This window comes from Hevea brasiliensis, chromosome 11 (assembly GCF_030052815.1).
Source record: "Hevea brasiliensis isolate MT/VB/25A 57/8 chromosome 11, ASM3005281v1, whole genome shotgun sequence".
Classification (NCBI taxonomy): domain Eukaryota; kingdom Viridiplantae; phylum Streptophyta; class Magnoliopsida; order Malpighiales; family Euphorbiaceae; genus Hevea; species Hevea brasiliensis.
In genome coordinates, this window is record NC_079503.1 from 80,473,390 (window position 1) to 80,490,484 (window position 17,095).

General features: G+C 35.6%; 1 pseudogene; it reads right to left on the bottom strand.

The window, feature by feature from the left end:
* Positions 1 to 1,111: 1,111 nt before the first annotated feature.
* LOC131170961 (small nucleolar RNA R71) lies at positions 1,112 to 1,211 on the bottom strand (annotated as a pseudogene).
* Between the last annotated feature and the right edge of the window lie 15,884 nt (positions 1,212 to 17,095).

The window sequence follows — 17,095 nt, forward strand, 5'->3', positions numbered from 1 at the left end:
TAACCAAATTAAAAATCCCAAAATAGCTTGAATATGAACTCCTGAACTCCGGAATCACCCTTTTTATCATTGTTAATTTCTAATTAAATTTAATTACTTGCCATTTTAAATCTTGCCATATTTCAATTTGCTTATTTTAATTTGATGCAAATTTAGTTAAATCATTACATTGTCGAATAGATTATTAATTTTACACATATAGATTTCACACTTCAATATCTATCAATTTATTGCTTTAATTTCAAAAATAGTTCAAATTAGTCAATTTGCATATAAAAAATTCGATCATTAACACAACTTCTCGTGGGAACGATATTTTTTCTATATTACTTGTACGACCCGTGCACTTGCGATTGGGCCACATCAAGTTTTTAGCGCCGTTGCCAGGGAATTGTTTGTTTAAGATTGAATTCTTGATTATTTTAGTTGTTTATAGTTTTATCTTTGTTATCTTTTCATTTTGAGTTTGTTTGTTCTTTTTTTTTTAGGTACTCTTAATCTTTTATGAGAAGAGCTAGAAGCACAAGTGACACATCCTTATTGTTTAATCCTGAAATTGAGAAATTTTGTAGAGCCAATAAGAAAGAAATCAAAAAAAGGAAAGAATTCTTGAAAGCAACTGAAATTGAAGCAGAAATGGCTGATGAAAGAATTAGAATTGGTGGTTGTAATGTTGGAAATGATCGAAACAATGAAAATGCAGCCCAAGGTGAAGAGGTTGTAAATGCTAATGTGACTAGGGAAAGTATGATGTATCATGCATTTCTTCATTTTGATGACTTGAGAGAGAGTATAGCAAGACCAAGAATTGATGCAAATAGTTACAAGATGGATTTTGGGGTCCTTCAAATGATTCAAAATTCTCAATTTGAGGGACATCCTTCTGAAAATCCACACACACATCTAAAGAAGTTTGCTACGATTTGTGATATGCAAAAACAACCTGGAGTATCTGATGATGCAGCAAGATTGAAGCTATTCCCATTCTCTTTGAAGGATAGAGCATTGGATTGGCTTAATTCTTTACCTCATAACTCTATTACAAATTGGGAGCAACTCACTGATGCGTTTCTTGCACAATATTTTTCACCTGGAAAAACTCAAGAATTGCGGAATCAAATGACAGCTTTCAGACCAAGAGAAGATGAAACTCTCTATGAATTATGGATGAGATGGAAGGAATTAGAGAGACAATGTCCACATCATGCCATTCCAAAATGGATGATAAATCAGAATTTTTACACCAATGTTACTCTTGTAATTAGAGGGATTATTGATGCTCAAACAGGAGGAGAATTTATTATAAAGCATGAAGATGAAGCTTATGAGCTATTGGAGAAAATTGCAAAGAATACTCATCTTTGGAGTAGTCCAAGAGGACCAGCTCCAACTCAAAAGAGGCAAGCTGCTGGAATGTATGACCTTGATCCATTCAACATAATTAATGCAAAGTTTGATGCACTTACAAATGTTTTGGCTAAGAAGATGGAAGATTTAAGTATGTTGGTTAGTTCATCATCATCATCTGGAAGTTCACAATAAGTTGCTTATGCAGAAGGAACTACCAGCTATGGAGTAGACTATGGAGAGCAAGCTGCATATGTTGGTAATTATGGAAACAAACAAATGGGGAATCCTTACTCTCAAACTTATAATCCAACTTGGAGGAATCATCCCAACTTTTCATGGGGAAATTAGCAAAATCAAGTCCCAAATCAGAATCTTCAACCACAACAGCAACAAGGAATTCCATATCAGCAAAATAGGCAACCATTGCCAAATTTTCAGCAGAGAAATATGAATCCTCCACCAAAACAGCAAGAACAAAGTTCCACCACAGAAGCTTTATTACAATAGATTCTTGCTAACCAAACTAAGCATGATGAAGAGATGAGAGAGATGAAAACAAGGCTAGAATAGATGCAAACACATAACAGAATGTTAGAGAATCAGATTGCACAACAAACATCTTCCTCAGGTACCAAGTCTTTTGGAAAACTTTCAAGTCAACCGGAAAACCCAAGAGAGCATTGTCAAGCTATTACTTTAAGAAGTGGGAAGGTTGTAAATAATGAGAAGAGTGAAAAAAATGAGAAAAGTGAAAAAAGTGAGAAGAGAGAAAATGAGAAAGAAATTGATGAGAGTGAAAAATAAGAAAGTGAAAAAGAAAGTGCAGAAAAAGGTAAAGAGAAAATTGAAGAGAAGGAAGAGAAGTATATACCTCCAGAGCCTTACAAACCACAACTTCCCTTTCCACAAAGATTTCAAAAAGCCAAGCTTGATAAGCAATTTGGGAAGTTCTTAGAGATTTTGAAGAAGCTATACATAAATGTGCCTTTTATTGATCTCTTTCACGAATGCCCTCTTATGAAAAATTTTTAAAAGAAATTCTCTCAAACAAGTGGAAACTTGAAGACCATGAAACTGTAGCTTTGACAGAAGAATGTAGTGCCATACTCTAGAAGAAACTTCCTCCTAAGCTTAAAGACCCTGAAAGTTTTTCAATTCCATGCCACATTGGGGAATCATGTTCTACAAAAGCTTTATATGATTTAGGGGCTAGTGTTAGCCTTATGCCCCTCTCCATTTATAAGAAGCTCAATATGGGAGATCTTAAGCCAACCCACATTTCTCTTTAGTTAGCTGACAGATCAATTAAATATCTTGAAGGGATTTTGGAGAATGTGCCTCTGAGGGTTGGAAAGTTCTATATACCTGTTGACTTTGTCATCTTGGACATGGAAGAGGATTCTAATATCCCAATTATCTTGGGAAGGCCCTTTCTAGCTACAACAGGAGCATTGATTGATGTTAAGGGAGAAAAATTGACTCTTAGAGTTGGTGAAGATCAATTGGTTTTCAATATTAATAACACCATGAAGAAGCATCATTCTGAAGCTGATACTTGTTTGAGAATTGATATCATTGATGAGCTGGTTGAAGAACACTTTAGAAAGAGACATTCGGAAGATCCACTTGAAAATTGCTTGGTTCATGGAGGAAGCATAGACTATGACAACCCTCATGTGGCTGTATATGCTCAACATTTAGAGGGTAGTCCACCATTCATTTCTACTTTAGTTTTTCAACTCACACAAAAGGACAAAGTCGAATCTAAGCAACCATCATTCAAGGAAGAAGATGCACCTAAGGTAGAACTTAAGCAACTTCCTTCTCAGCTCAGGTATGAATTTCTTGGCCCCAATAACACTTATCTAGTAATTGTAAATGCAAACTTGAGCACTTTAGAGGTTGATAAGCTGTTAAAAGTGCTGAGGCAATTTAGGAAAGTTTTAGGATACACCATAGATGACATTAAGGGAATAAGTCCACACTTTTGCATGCACATAATTATTTTGGAAGAAAATTGTAAGCCATCTATAGAACATCAAAGGAGGTTGAACTCAAATATGAAAGAAGTTGTTAAAAAGGAAATTTTGAAGTTGCTTGATGCAGGGATCATATATCCTATCTCAGACAGTACTTGGGTGAGTCCAGTACATGTTGTCCCTAAAAAAGGTGGAATGACAGTGGTCAAAAATGAAAATAACGAATTAATTCCCACCAGAACAGTAACTAGTTGGCAAATGTGCATAGATTACAAAAAATTAAATATTGCCACTAGAAAATATCATTTTCCACTTCCCTTTATTGATTAAATGTTAGAAAGACTGGCTAGGCATTCTTATTTTTGCTATTTAGATGGGTATTCAGGATTTTTCCAAATCCCTATCCATTCAAATGATCAAGAGAAAACCACTTTTACTTGTCCATATGGAACTTTTGCTTACAGGAGGATGCCATTTGAGTTGTGTAATGCACCAGCCACTTTTCAAAGGTGCATGATGGCAATCTTCTCAGATTTCATTGAAGATATAATGGAGGTTTTAATGGATGACTTTTCTAGTTATGGATCTTCATTTGATATATGCTTGGCTAACCTTTCTAAAGTTTTACAGCGATGTGCAGATACTGACCTTGTGTTAAACTGGGAAAAGTGTCATTTCATGGTTCAGGAAGGGATAGTGCTTGGACATTTGGTGTCTAACAGAGGAATAGAGGTTGATAAAGCCAAGGTTGAAGTGATAGAGAAGATGGCTCCTCCTACCAATGTCAAAGGAATTCGAAGTTTTTTAGGGCATGCCGGGTTCTACAGACGCTTTATCAAGGATTTTTCTAAAATAGCCAAACCTTTGTCTAATTTGTTAAGTCATGAAATACCATTTGTATTTGACCAAGAGTGTTTGGATGCCTTTTGTAAGTTGAAGCAAGCTCTTATCACTGCACCAATCATGCAACCGCCTGATTAGAGCCTACCTTTTGAAATTATGTGTGATGCTAGCAACTATGCTATTGGAGCTGTTCTTGGTCAAAGAAAGGACAGAAGGGCTTATGTTATTTATTATGCTAGTAGAACACTTGTGACACCCCTTACCCATCTACAGTGTAGCCAAGCAAGATATGTCACATAGTGTGCCGGAGCACCATATCTTATTTCATTACAATTTACTCATTCTTAATTATTTATTTATTCATTTATTTGTCACTAAGTGAAATTTATGTCATTTAATTTATTTATTGAAATTATGAATTAATTTAAGGTTCCGAAAATTTTACAAAAAACCCGGCAGAGTGCCGACTAAAAATGGAGAAAACAGTTTTTCGGAACCTATGGAAAAAAAAAAAAACACTTCCAATAAGTTTTCAATCATTCCCAAACTCCATTTGTATCACATCAATTTACAACAATTGTGACACCCCTTACCCGTCTACAGTGTAGCTGAGCAAGTTATGCTACTCTGTGTGTCAGAACACCAATTCATGTTTCAATTTCAATTAATCTCTTTTAATTCATTTATCTATAATTTTTGATAAATCTAAATTTTTTCTCAAATTTTATAGAAAATCCGGTAGAGTGCCGGCTATAAATTGGAAAAACAGTTCTTTTGAACCTGTTAAAAACACTCCCAATAATATCATCACCTTATTCTCAATCAACCTCCAATATATTCTCAACAATTTCTCAATTCACTTCAGTATCTCAAAATTGAATTAAATTCAAACCACAGTCAACTCAATAAAAAAAAATGCTCAATTTATTACTGAACATGTTTCATAGATATTTACATCAAAAGCCTAATTACATGAATTTATAATATACATTACAGAAGGTTACAAAATACAAAATATCAAAATATCAAATGTGGCCTAATGTCCTACCAAATGCACTGCAATGTGAGGTGACTCTGAACTCTGAGTGCAGATATGAAGGCTCACCCTGTATGAGGCCTGCTGGACTCCCCAGCTATGTCTCCAGTACCTGCGCGTGGCAAAAGCGACGCGCTAAGCAATTCTGCTTAGTGGTGACAATATAAAATAAAATAAAATAAAACATGTGTGCAAAATGTATATTTACATTTTTTTGGGTGGACTAAAATTCAAATATTTATTGCAATATTATTCGATTAAAGTTTGGTAAGATTTATTAATACTGCCCGAGTAACCTACACTAGTTGACTGGACTGGATAAACGGATAAACTGGTACTGGGTACTAAGTACCTCGGACCATCACACCATCGGTCACATTGTGTCTCCCGGTGTGCAACAGAACAGCTAATAAGCTGTGATAATTATCGGGGATTAAACCCGAGTATAATAACTCAATATCATAGCCAAAGGCTATTATGTCACAAAATGGCATGGAAAGCCATGAAATACAGAATGGCATGAAGCAATATGCAGTACTACTAACAGAACCCTATTGGCATGCGAACCTATCCAAACCAATCACATTAGGCCTACTAGGGCATTTAACACTTTTAATTTGTGTAATTCTTTGAAATTGAAATTTTTATGACTACTATTCATTTCATTAGTCAACCAAAATGTTGACTTTTGCATTGACAATAGGAAAATTAGTTTAAATATGATCAGCATACCACATTTTGCATTTTAAACTTGTTGGTATTGGTTACCAATACCATCTCTAAGCTTAATATGAATTGGACAGAATTTTCAGTTTTCAAGCCTTAGGTTTACTGTTCCATTAGTTACTGTTGCAGTGGGAATTTGGAAAAATGGTAAACATGAAAGTTGTTCCTTATTTTGTCTAGTTGAATTTCTTTTTTTGAATCACTCCATTTGGAGTTGTGTAGCTCAAGTTATGACCTAAAAACCATAACTGGCAGGATTGGGCAGATTCCAAAAATTTGGGCAAAACTGGTTCTGCCAGATTTGGTAACATAAGTTTGGTTGGCAATTTGACTAGGTTATGGTCATAATTTGGGTCACGTTTCTTCATGAAAGTTGTTGGTCTATATGTCACCTTATTGCTGGTAAAATTTCAGGTCAATTGGACCTTTCTACATTGAGTTATGGCCAAATGACCAAATACTGTTCATTTGGTCATTTTGCCCAGGCAGATTGCAGGTCACCCGAATTAGGGCAAACTTTTGGTCAAGTTGGTTTGGTTTTCTGGGCATGGTTTCTTCATCAAAGTTGTGCCATTATGTGTCTAGTTTCATGTACAATTGGCCAAACACCAATTGAACCTCTACAATTCAAGTTATGGCTGTCCAAACAGGCTGGACTCACAGCCATACCTGCAGGTCACACAAGGCAGCCACACCAACCTCAAATCCCAAAACCCAATTCACTTCATTTTTGATTCAAACCAAACCAAATGGTCACTAATTGACCCTTAAAACCTACTTCCATCATCGCATGATCAACATCTCAATTTTGGGTCCAAACCCTAGCTCTACCATTTCAATTTTTCAAACACATACAATAAGTGGATCAATTCATACTCCTAATGATGCATATACAAGTTTAAAGAATTAATTGTCACTAACCTCTTAGGGAGCTAATCCAAGGCTTGCAATAACTCTTTCTTTTTAATTCTTCTTGCTCCCAAAAGCTTCACTAGGATGTAAGGACAAATTTTTATGTTGCTAGGTTAGGGTTTTGTTGGGTAAAACTTAGAGAAATCAAGCTTTGAAAGCTTGCTCAAGGTTGGCAATGGTGGGTGGGGTGACGCCAAGAAGAAGAAAGGAGAAGGTATTCTGATTTTTTTTTTCATTTTCTGCCCATTTAGCCTCTTTTAAATAAGATTATGCCATGTGTCAAGTTTTGATTGGTTGGGAGAATTTTAATGACATCATTATGATGTCATAATGCCATTTTCTTTCATTTTCTCTCCATTTCTTGTCTATTTAATTTCAATTAAATTTTTAACAACATTTATTCATATTTTATATTATATAAATTATTTATTTAACTGGACAAGTTGGTCAAAAATCATCTCTGAAGACGAAATGACCAAAATGCCCTCCGTTTGGCTTAACGGGCCAAAATTGTTTGTACCGATTGAAAAATTTTTCTAAGTATTTTCTTGGCATTCTAATGCCATAATAACCTCAATAATCCTTCTCTGGAGTCCCAAAAATTGTTTTATAATTTTTCCCCCTGGGTCTAGGGTTGCTAATGGCCTTCACCGTCACTTCCCCTTCGGGTTACTCATCCCTGGTGTTTCGGCTCGTTTAACCTTAGTGTATTTGGTTGCTAAAATTTTTCCTTGGCTTTTTTGAGCATTTTTTTTTTTAGTTTCATTATAACTCCTCACTCTAGTCTATTTATGATTTCAAACATTCTAGCTGCCCGGATCGATATTGTCACCGAAACAGTAGACTGTACGAACTAGCTAAAGTGAGGATGTTACAACAATTTCTTAATAATTCCTCCATTTGTCGTTCATTCATTTCACATCATCATCATGCTCAAATCATAAATAAATTCTCACATGGTATTTATAATTACAAAGTTACAAATACTTACATTAATACAAAACTATATTACATTTGTTTCAAATACACATGATAAAATAAGAGTTTAATTACAAAACTTACAAAAATCACAAAATACAAAATAGGACCTAGTGTCCTACCAATGCACCATAGCCTGTGAGGTGACACGGATACTATGCAGAACTGTGAATGGCCTTACCTAGTCTGTGGTCTACTGGGCTCTCTGTCCAAATCTTCAGTACCTACGCGTTGCAAAAGCGACGCACTAAGCATAAAGCTTAGTGGTGCTAATAATGCAAGAAAATATAATATGCAAAATAAAAATAATAATTTCCTAGTTATTGTGTTCATAAGAAATGAATAATTACTAACTTATTGTTTAGTCGAAGGATAATTACATTTTATGATATTAACTTCTTCATGCATTTTGTTAATTATTTTCTTGATGATTTTAAGCTTCTTTATTTTATTGTAATCATTCTTGATCTTTATCTTGGTTTTTAATTTCCTTATTTTCATTAATAATTAATTTAATTACAATTATACTTTTCTATGCCCAAGTAACCTATACAAATTGACCAGACTGGATAAACGGGTAAACTAGCATTGGGTACCAGGTACCTCGGGCCGTCACACCATCGGTCACAATGTGTCTTCCGGTGTGCAAACAAAATGGCTAATAAGCCATAAAAACAATAAGGCATAAAGCCAAGTATAACATCATAATCAGTATAGCCATAAGCTATCATTACAGAATGGCAATGAAGCCATACATCATATGCAGTACTGCTATCAAAATCCTATTGGCATGCCAACCTATCCAAACCAATCACATTAGGCCTACTAGGGCATATTACAAAGTCATTTATTGAATATTTGTATTTTACATGTAGGGTTACTATTCATTTCATTAGTCAACTAAAATGTTGACTTTTTCATAGATAATAGGTATATTAGTTCAAATATCACTAACATACTACATTTTGCATTCTAAAGTTGTTGGCATTGGTTGCCAATTTCATATCAAAGCTTAGTGTTAGTTATTCACAATTTTCAGATTTCAAGCATTAAGTTTACTGTTCTATTGGTCATTTGTACAGTAGGAATTTGGAAAAATTATCTTCATGAAAGTTGTTTCTTATTGTGTCTAGTTACATTTCTTTTTTTGAATCACTCAATTTGGAGTTTTTTTAGCTCAAGTTATGGCCTAAATACCATAACTGGCCGGATTGCAATTTTCCAGATTTTTCTGGGTAGAACCAATTCTGCAGGTTTTGTTGACTGACTGCAAGTCAGTTTTTGAACATGTTATGATCAAACTTTGGGTTTGGTTTCTTCATGAAAGTTGTAGGTCTATGTCTCAGCTTTCTGTAGGTAAAATTTTAGGTCAATTGGACCTTTCTACACTGAGTTATGACCAAATAAATGAACACTATTCATTTGGTTATTTTGCCCAGGTAGAATGCAAGTCACTCGGATTAAGGCAATTTTAAGGTCAACTTAGTTTGGTTTTATGAGCAGGGTTTCTTCACCATAGTTGTGCAATTATGTGTCTAGTTTCATTTCCAATTGGCCTTGCACCAATTGAACCTATACAACTCCATTTATAATTGCCCAAACCTACTGGACTCATACTCAGTCATGCAGGTCACCAAGGGCAGCATGCCTAAACTCAACTCTAACATCCTTACTCACTTCAATTCCTACTCACACACATTCAAATGGTCACTAATTGACCATTACAATGTTAACATACCATTACATGAGCAAACCCTAATGTTGTTCAAGTGTCCACATTTTCAAGATTCATTCATGCATCACACTTGCATTTCACTTACTCTTACTTGATCAAGCACTCATCTCATGCTATGGGCAGCTCCTAACTACTTTGTTTCAAGTAATTTCATCAAACCCTAACCACCCCTAAGCTGCCAAAATTTTAGGGATGCACACACACAAATTTTTATTTTGTTTTCTTACACTTCCCACTTATTTCAAGGTATTAAACATGGCTTAAGTAAAAGAAATAAAAGATTGGACACTAACCTCTTTTGCTCACTCTTCCAAGTCTCCAAAACTTCCTTCTTTCTTCTTTTTTTGGCTGGCTAGAGGATGTTCAAGTTGCAAGATCAATTTTTTATGAAGCAAGGTTATGGTTTTAAGGTGAGATGAGGTGGGATTTGGGAGCTTACTCAAGCTTCCATGGAGATTGGGTTGGAGTAAGGTTTACGGCTGGTCTGGTTTTGGGGAAGAAACAGATTGCTTTTTGTTTATTTTTACCTCATTTTGCCTCTTTTTAATCGGTTTTTAATAGCTTGTTCAATTGTGATTGGTGGGAGCACTTTTAATGACATCAAATGATGTCATAATTCCCTATTTTTTTCATTTTTCTTTCCTTTTCTTTTCTACTCATTTTCAATTTAATTTTTAGCAATATTTATTCACATTTTATGTCATAATAATTATTTACTTAACTGGACAAGTCGGCTAAAAATCATATCTGAAGACGAAATGACTAAAATGCCTTCCGTTTGGCTTAACAGACTAAAATTATCTGTACCGATTGAAAAAATTTTCTAAGCATTTTCTTGGCATTCTAATGCCATAGAAACCTCAATGACTCTTCCCTGGAGTCCCAAAAATTATTTTATGAATTTTCTCCCGAGTTTAGGGCTTCTAGTTGTGAGGACCGCAACTTCCCACTGGGTTACCCATCGCTAGGGCACCGGCTCATTTAACTTGGTTGTATTTTATTTCTAAAATTTTTTCTAAATTTTTCTTATTAATATTTAAGTTAATTATGGTTCCTCACTTTTGTTTAAATATTTTTCTAGACGTTCTAACTGTCCGGACCAACACCGGTCACTAGAACAGTAGAATGTACGGAATTGCTACAGTGGGAATGTTACAACACTGGATGAGGCTCAAACAAATTATGCAACGACTGAAAAGGAATTCTTAGCGATTGTCTTTGCATTGGAAAAATTTAGACCTTATATTATTGACTCAAAGGTGGTTGTATTTTTAGATCATGCTGCTATTAGGTATTTACTCCATAAAAAGGAGGTTAAACCTAGGCTCATTAGGTGGATTCTGATGCTTTAAGAGTTTGATTTGGAAATTAGAGATAAGAAGGGAGCTAAAAATGCAGTTGCGGATAATCTTAGTAGGTTGAAATTGGATAATGAAGAAATGGATGCAGTCCCTATTGATGAGTTTTTCTTAGATGAACAACTTTTCTCTCTTGTTGCTAAACTACCTTGGTATGTAGACTTGGTAAATTATCTATCTTGTGGAGTTTTACCTCTAGGAATGACATGACAACAAAAGAAAAAGTTTTTGCATAGAGGCAAAATTTTATAGATGGGATGATCCTTTACTCTTTAGGAGATGTTGTGATGGTTTAATAAGAAGATGTATTCCTGATGAGGAGATAGAGAGTGTTATGCATCATTGCCATGCTTCTGATTATGGAGGACACTTTAGAATCTCTAAAATAACTAGTAAAATTCTGCAGGATGGTTTCTTTTAGCCAAACCTTTTGAAGGATGTGAGGAAATTTATGTTAGAATGTGATAAATGTCAAAGGAGTGGAAATCTGTCAAAAAGAGATGAAATGCCCCTAAATGATATTCTTGAGGTGGAATTATTCGATGTATCGGGAATAAATTTTATGGGCCCATTTCCTCCTTCATATGGTAATAAATACATTCTAGTTGGAGTAGACTATGTGTCAAAGTGGGTAGAAGCTATTGCAACTCCAACTAATGATGCTAAGGTGGTAGTGAAATTCTTGAAGAAATTTGTCTTAAGTAGATTTGGAGCTCCAAGGGCTGTAATTAGTGATGTGGGTTCACATTTTTGTAATAAGCAATTTGAGAGCTTAATGAGGAAGTATGGTGTAGTGCACAAGATAGCTACCCCATACCATCCTCAAACTTCAGGACAAGTTGAAATTTCTAACAGAGAACTCAAACATATCTTAGAGAAAACAGTGAGCAATTCTCGGAAAGATTGGTCTGCCAAACTAGATGATGCTTTATGGGCATATAGGACTACTTACAAAACCCCTATAGGAACTACTCCCTTTAGGTTGGTGTATGGTAAGTCTTATCATTTACCTGTGGAGCTAGAGCATAGAGCATATTGAGCCATTCAGACCTTAAATTTTGATCTCAAGCAAGCTGGTGAGAAGAAACTATTGCAACTTAACGAGCTTGAAGAATTGAGGATGGATGCCTATGAAAGTGCCCGTATTTATAAAGAAAGAACTAAAGTTTGGCATGATAAGCATCTTAGGAAAAAGGAATTTAAAGAAGGTGATTCAGTTTTGTTGTTCAACTCAAGATTGAAATTATTCCCAGGAAAACTTAAATCAAGGTGGACTGGTCCATATAGAGTTTCTAAAGTTTTCCCTTATGGAGCAATTGAAATTTGGAGTGAAAAATCTAGGAATTTTAAGGTCAATGAGCATAGATTGAAACATTACATAACTGGAGACCCAATAAAGGGAGCAAGCTGTTATAAGCTCTCTGATCCCACACTTCCTTTTTAGTGAAATGCATGGAAAGTCCAGCTAAGGACTATAAATTAGCGCTCTTGGGAGGCACCTTAAGTTATTTTATTTTGCTTTTGTTGATTTACTTTTATTATTTTTGTTTTTGTCTTAAATCTCCCCAAATTCAATTTTTGACATTGTTGAATCTTGTCCTTTGTAGATGTATTTCAATGGATGAAGGTTGTTGCACTGCTGGGGAGTAACTCTTAATCTAATATTTTATCCATTAACTCTCCCAAGATTGGTTTATTTTCATTGCATAACCTGTGCAGGACCCCTTCTTGGCTTATGCAGAAAATTTTTCAGCAAAAAGGGTCTGCAGCATATACTATTTGCTTCTTTGTTGAGGTTGGGTGTGTATCTTTTATGTATTTGTGCTTATCATGTTAATATGATGGTAAGTGGGTCATTTTAGTGGTTTTGAACTTAATTGGGTTGTGTGATTCAATGTGCACATGTTGCATTTTCTTGGGATAACTTGGAGAGTCTATTTTCTTTTATGGATAAATGCAATTTTGTGCAAATTTTTATTGAGTTTTAATGTGCTAGAATGTTAATTTGCAGGGTTTGAGTTGAAATGGCATAATTCACAAATGTCTCTTATGCAAAACTTACTTCTACAAGCTTGTATGGTGCAATTGTGATGGATTCGGCATATATTGATGTGTTTTTTATGATAATTTCTCATGATTTATGCTTCACAGGGTTACATTTCTTCATTCTAGTGTATTTTTCAAACTTGCAAAACATTTTTTATTGTATTCTGAATCTTGTTGAAATGTGCATAAGTAATTGCATAACTTATGCAGCTTTCAGATCTCATTTTTTGCCATTTTTCTTTTCTGCCGAAACCTACATAAGCTCTTGCATAACTTATGCAATCCTGCATAACCAAATTTTTGCCATTTCATTTCTTGCCGAAAACTGCATAAGAGAGTGCATAGCTTATGCAATTCTGCACCGCTACAATTTTGGCCATTTTTCATTTCTGCCGAAACTTGCATAAGTGTGTGCATAACTTATGCACTCTTGCATAACTTCAAATCCTGCATTTTCATTTCTGCCGAATTCCACATAACCAAGTGCACAGCTTATGCACTATTGCATAACCAAATTTTTCTGGGACTTCCATTTCTGCCAAAACTTGCATAAGAGAGTGCATAAGTTATGCACTTTTGCACGATCAACTTTTTAGACTTCTCAATTCTTGCCGAAACTTGCATAAGAGAGTGCATAAGTTATGTACTTTTGCATGACCAACTTTTCAAACTTCCCATTTCTGCCGAAACTTGCATAAAAACCTGCATAAATTATGCACAAAATTTTCCCCTCATGCAGAAACTCGCATGGCCTATGCAAATCAAAATTTTCGGCACACCCTTTTTCCCACCTCTGACTTCCCGTCATTACTGTTCACCTCTTTCCCATTTTTCTCGGCATCAATCCCTCTCCCCACACCCCTTTTTCGCCGATTGAAACCCTAACTTCCCCTTTATCTCTTTTACTTTCTTCTTCCCTCCTCCATTCCCACCATCGTTGACCACTACCATGGAAACGCCTCCCCCTTCCCCTCAAGGCTCTCCTCTCCAAGTCATGCCCCTAACAATGCAAGCCCCTAATCCTGATTCTCCTCCACAATAAATCCCTCCACCTCCTCCTACATCCACCTATAAAAGGAGAATCCGGTCTAAATCAACTCGACCCATGGTCTCTGCACCACCTCTCGCAAAACGAAAAGACCCACCTGCTACTCCACTTTCAGAGCCTACACCCAAAAACCCCAGAACTTCGGCTTCCACACGACAAGGGGTTGGTGTTTCTACCTCTACCCCACAAGCCAAATCTCCCTCCTCTAGCAAGAAGCAACCTTCAGCAATGGCAACACAGGTATCCAAACTACCTTGGCCTCTTCCTAATGCAACCCATAAGGCAACTTTTAAGAGGCTAAAAGACAGAAAAGTGCAAAACACTAGGTACATTTCTGCAGATGCCCTCCAATCTATTGGTTTATTTGATAATATTCTTGCCTACCTTGATGGTCTAGGTTGGATGGAATTTGTGCATAAACAAGAATTAGTTTATCTAGCCTTAGTTTTGGAATTTGTTTCCTCATTTTCTGCTACTCTAAAATTGCATGAGATAGATTACAAGCCAACTATGAAATTTAGGTGCTTGGGGCAAAATAGAGAGTTATTATTAGACCAATTTCACAATATCTTTGGGTTTGCTATTGATGGATTGTTTAGGGTCCCATATACAGGCATAGAGGTAGCAAATAAAGGTGTTTGGAATGCTGTTCATTTTTGGAGAAATATTACAAACCAATCTCAAGGTTTTTATGCTGGCAGATCCAAGACCTCCCAAATAATAAACCCAGCACTTAGATTTATCCATAGGCTTATTACTAGCACTATCTTGGGCCGAGGGACTAGTTCTGGTGCTGTTGGAAAATCTGACTTGTTCATGCTATGGTGTGCTTTTCACAAAGTTAAAATATCTCCTGGTTACTTCTTTTATGAACATGTGTTGCACATTACTACCAAATCTGTAGGTGATTTAGTCATGGGTGGGCTCATAACTGTTATAGCTAAACATTTTGGCTTTGATCCGGAAGAGCATCCTCTACCAGCACTTTCAGACACTTTATATTTTGATGCTACTCATTTATTTAAGAATGGATTCAGTTTGCCACCATCTGACACTGCACAACCAGTAGCAGATACAGGACCATCTGCACAACCAGAGGCACAACCTGCTCCAGCAGTCCAATAGCATTCTGCTGAACTTGCACCACCTACTCAGTCTGCATAGGATACCCCAGCAGAATCTGCACAGCCAACACCATCTGCAGCTGGACCCTCTTCATCCATAGCACCTCCTCCCTTCAACACTAAAGCCTTATTCACTTACCTTGAGAGGCTTAATGATGATATATATTTTGTGGATAGGAAGCTTGAATCTGGTCTAGATACCCTTAAGGATCGTCATGATCAACTCTTTGATCTTGTTATGGAAACCAAAGATAAGCAGAAAGAGTTGAAAGAGATGATGAAGCAGCTCATGGCTTTTCTGGGAATGCCACCTCCACCTCCATCACCTCCTCCAGAACCACCCTTCAGCAGTAACCAGCTCCATCCAGTCCTCTAGCAGCACCTTTGGACAAGGGCAAAACCATAGAATTAGATTAGTTTTTATCTTGCTCTTGTTAAACTTCTAGGAGCTTTTCCTTTTAGATGTGCTGGGACAATTTTAGTCTGTCTTGAATTTTATTTTCTTGAAATATAATTGGATGGCTATTCCATTGGTTTTTCATTGCTTCTCATTGCCTTTGCTACCCTTTGTGCATACTTATCAATACATTGTATATATTTACATACCTTTGCTATCAATACATTGTATATATTTACATACCTTTGCTGGTGTTTGCAAGTTTTTCCTTGATATATCATTATGCTACAGCTTTTCAATATATTGCACAAGCTGTGAAACTCCTTATGCAAATGTTCTGCATAGATTGTGCAGTCCCTTATGCAACTCATGTCAAACTGCACAACTTATGCACTCTACTTATGCACTTGTTCTGCACAGTATTTATTTTGCATAACCTGTGCAGCTTTCTTATGCATCACCATCACCTTTTGAATTCACATTTTAGATGCTAAAACACTGCTCTATACCAGGTAACTCTTTCTTTTACGTTTAAATTTAACTATTCCTGGTTATTCCTCTTTGCTTTGAGTTTTCATGCTGCACTGCCTTAGACATTGAGGACAATGTCCAATTTTGAGTTTGGGGATGTGTGCGTTTTGATTTTTGCTACATTTTTCACATCAAGTTTTTTAGTATAGGAACATCTCATCCCATTCCATTTACATATATATTGTAAATATTTTACATACACATCCATACATACATATACATAACACATTCACATACACATTATACATCACTTAGAAATTGTACACATTGCACACAAATAGATTTCCTCCATTTAGTTAATGCATTGCTCATTTTTAGAAATCATGCATCATGAAATAAAATCTTTTGCCAAATCCCTTGAGTATTGAAAAGTTGCCTATGAGAGTGATTTGACTTACCTTAAGTTGGATTTGTGGATTGAAAGTTTCCTAAGAGGTGCAAAGTTTTGAAGTGTTTATCCCTTGCCTATATCTTCTTAGCCAAAAAGCCACCCAACTAGTCCTTTAGAGATTGGAGTGTTTAGAGGGAGTTATTGGATATAAGGTAGTCAAGTGATGTCTCACCAATCCTAGAACAAATTTTCTAAACCTTTCAAGGCGAAATACCAGCTTGTACTTGAAAAGAGAGATGATTAGGCATTCTTTGATTTAAACTTTCTCATTTTAAACCTTTGGCCTTTTTCCTAATTAAAATTAACTCTTGCAAACCTCTTTGAGCTTTTATATTCCTAATTTTTCTTGAAACCCTTATTACTACCTAACCAATGAACCAAACACTCCAATCCTTTTCAAGAGAATAATTATTTATAATATTAGGTACACTTTATACTCATATTAAAAAAAAAAAAAAAGAGAGAAAAAAAATATAATAATGAAAGGGAGAAGAAATGCTTGTCATCTTGTAAAAGTGCTAGTATATATGTTTTTCATTATTGTCATTCAAATTGAAAGAAATCCACCCAAAGTAATTAAAGGAAATGAGTTTGGGGGTGGCATTTTTAGGGACAATCATCAAGAGAAAATACAAGATACA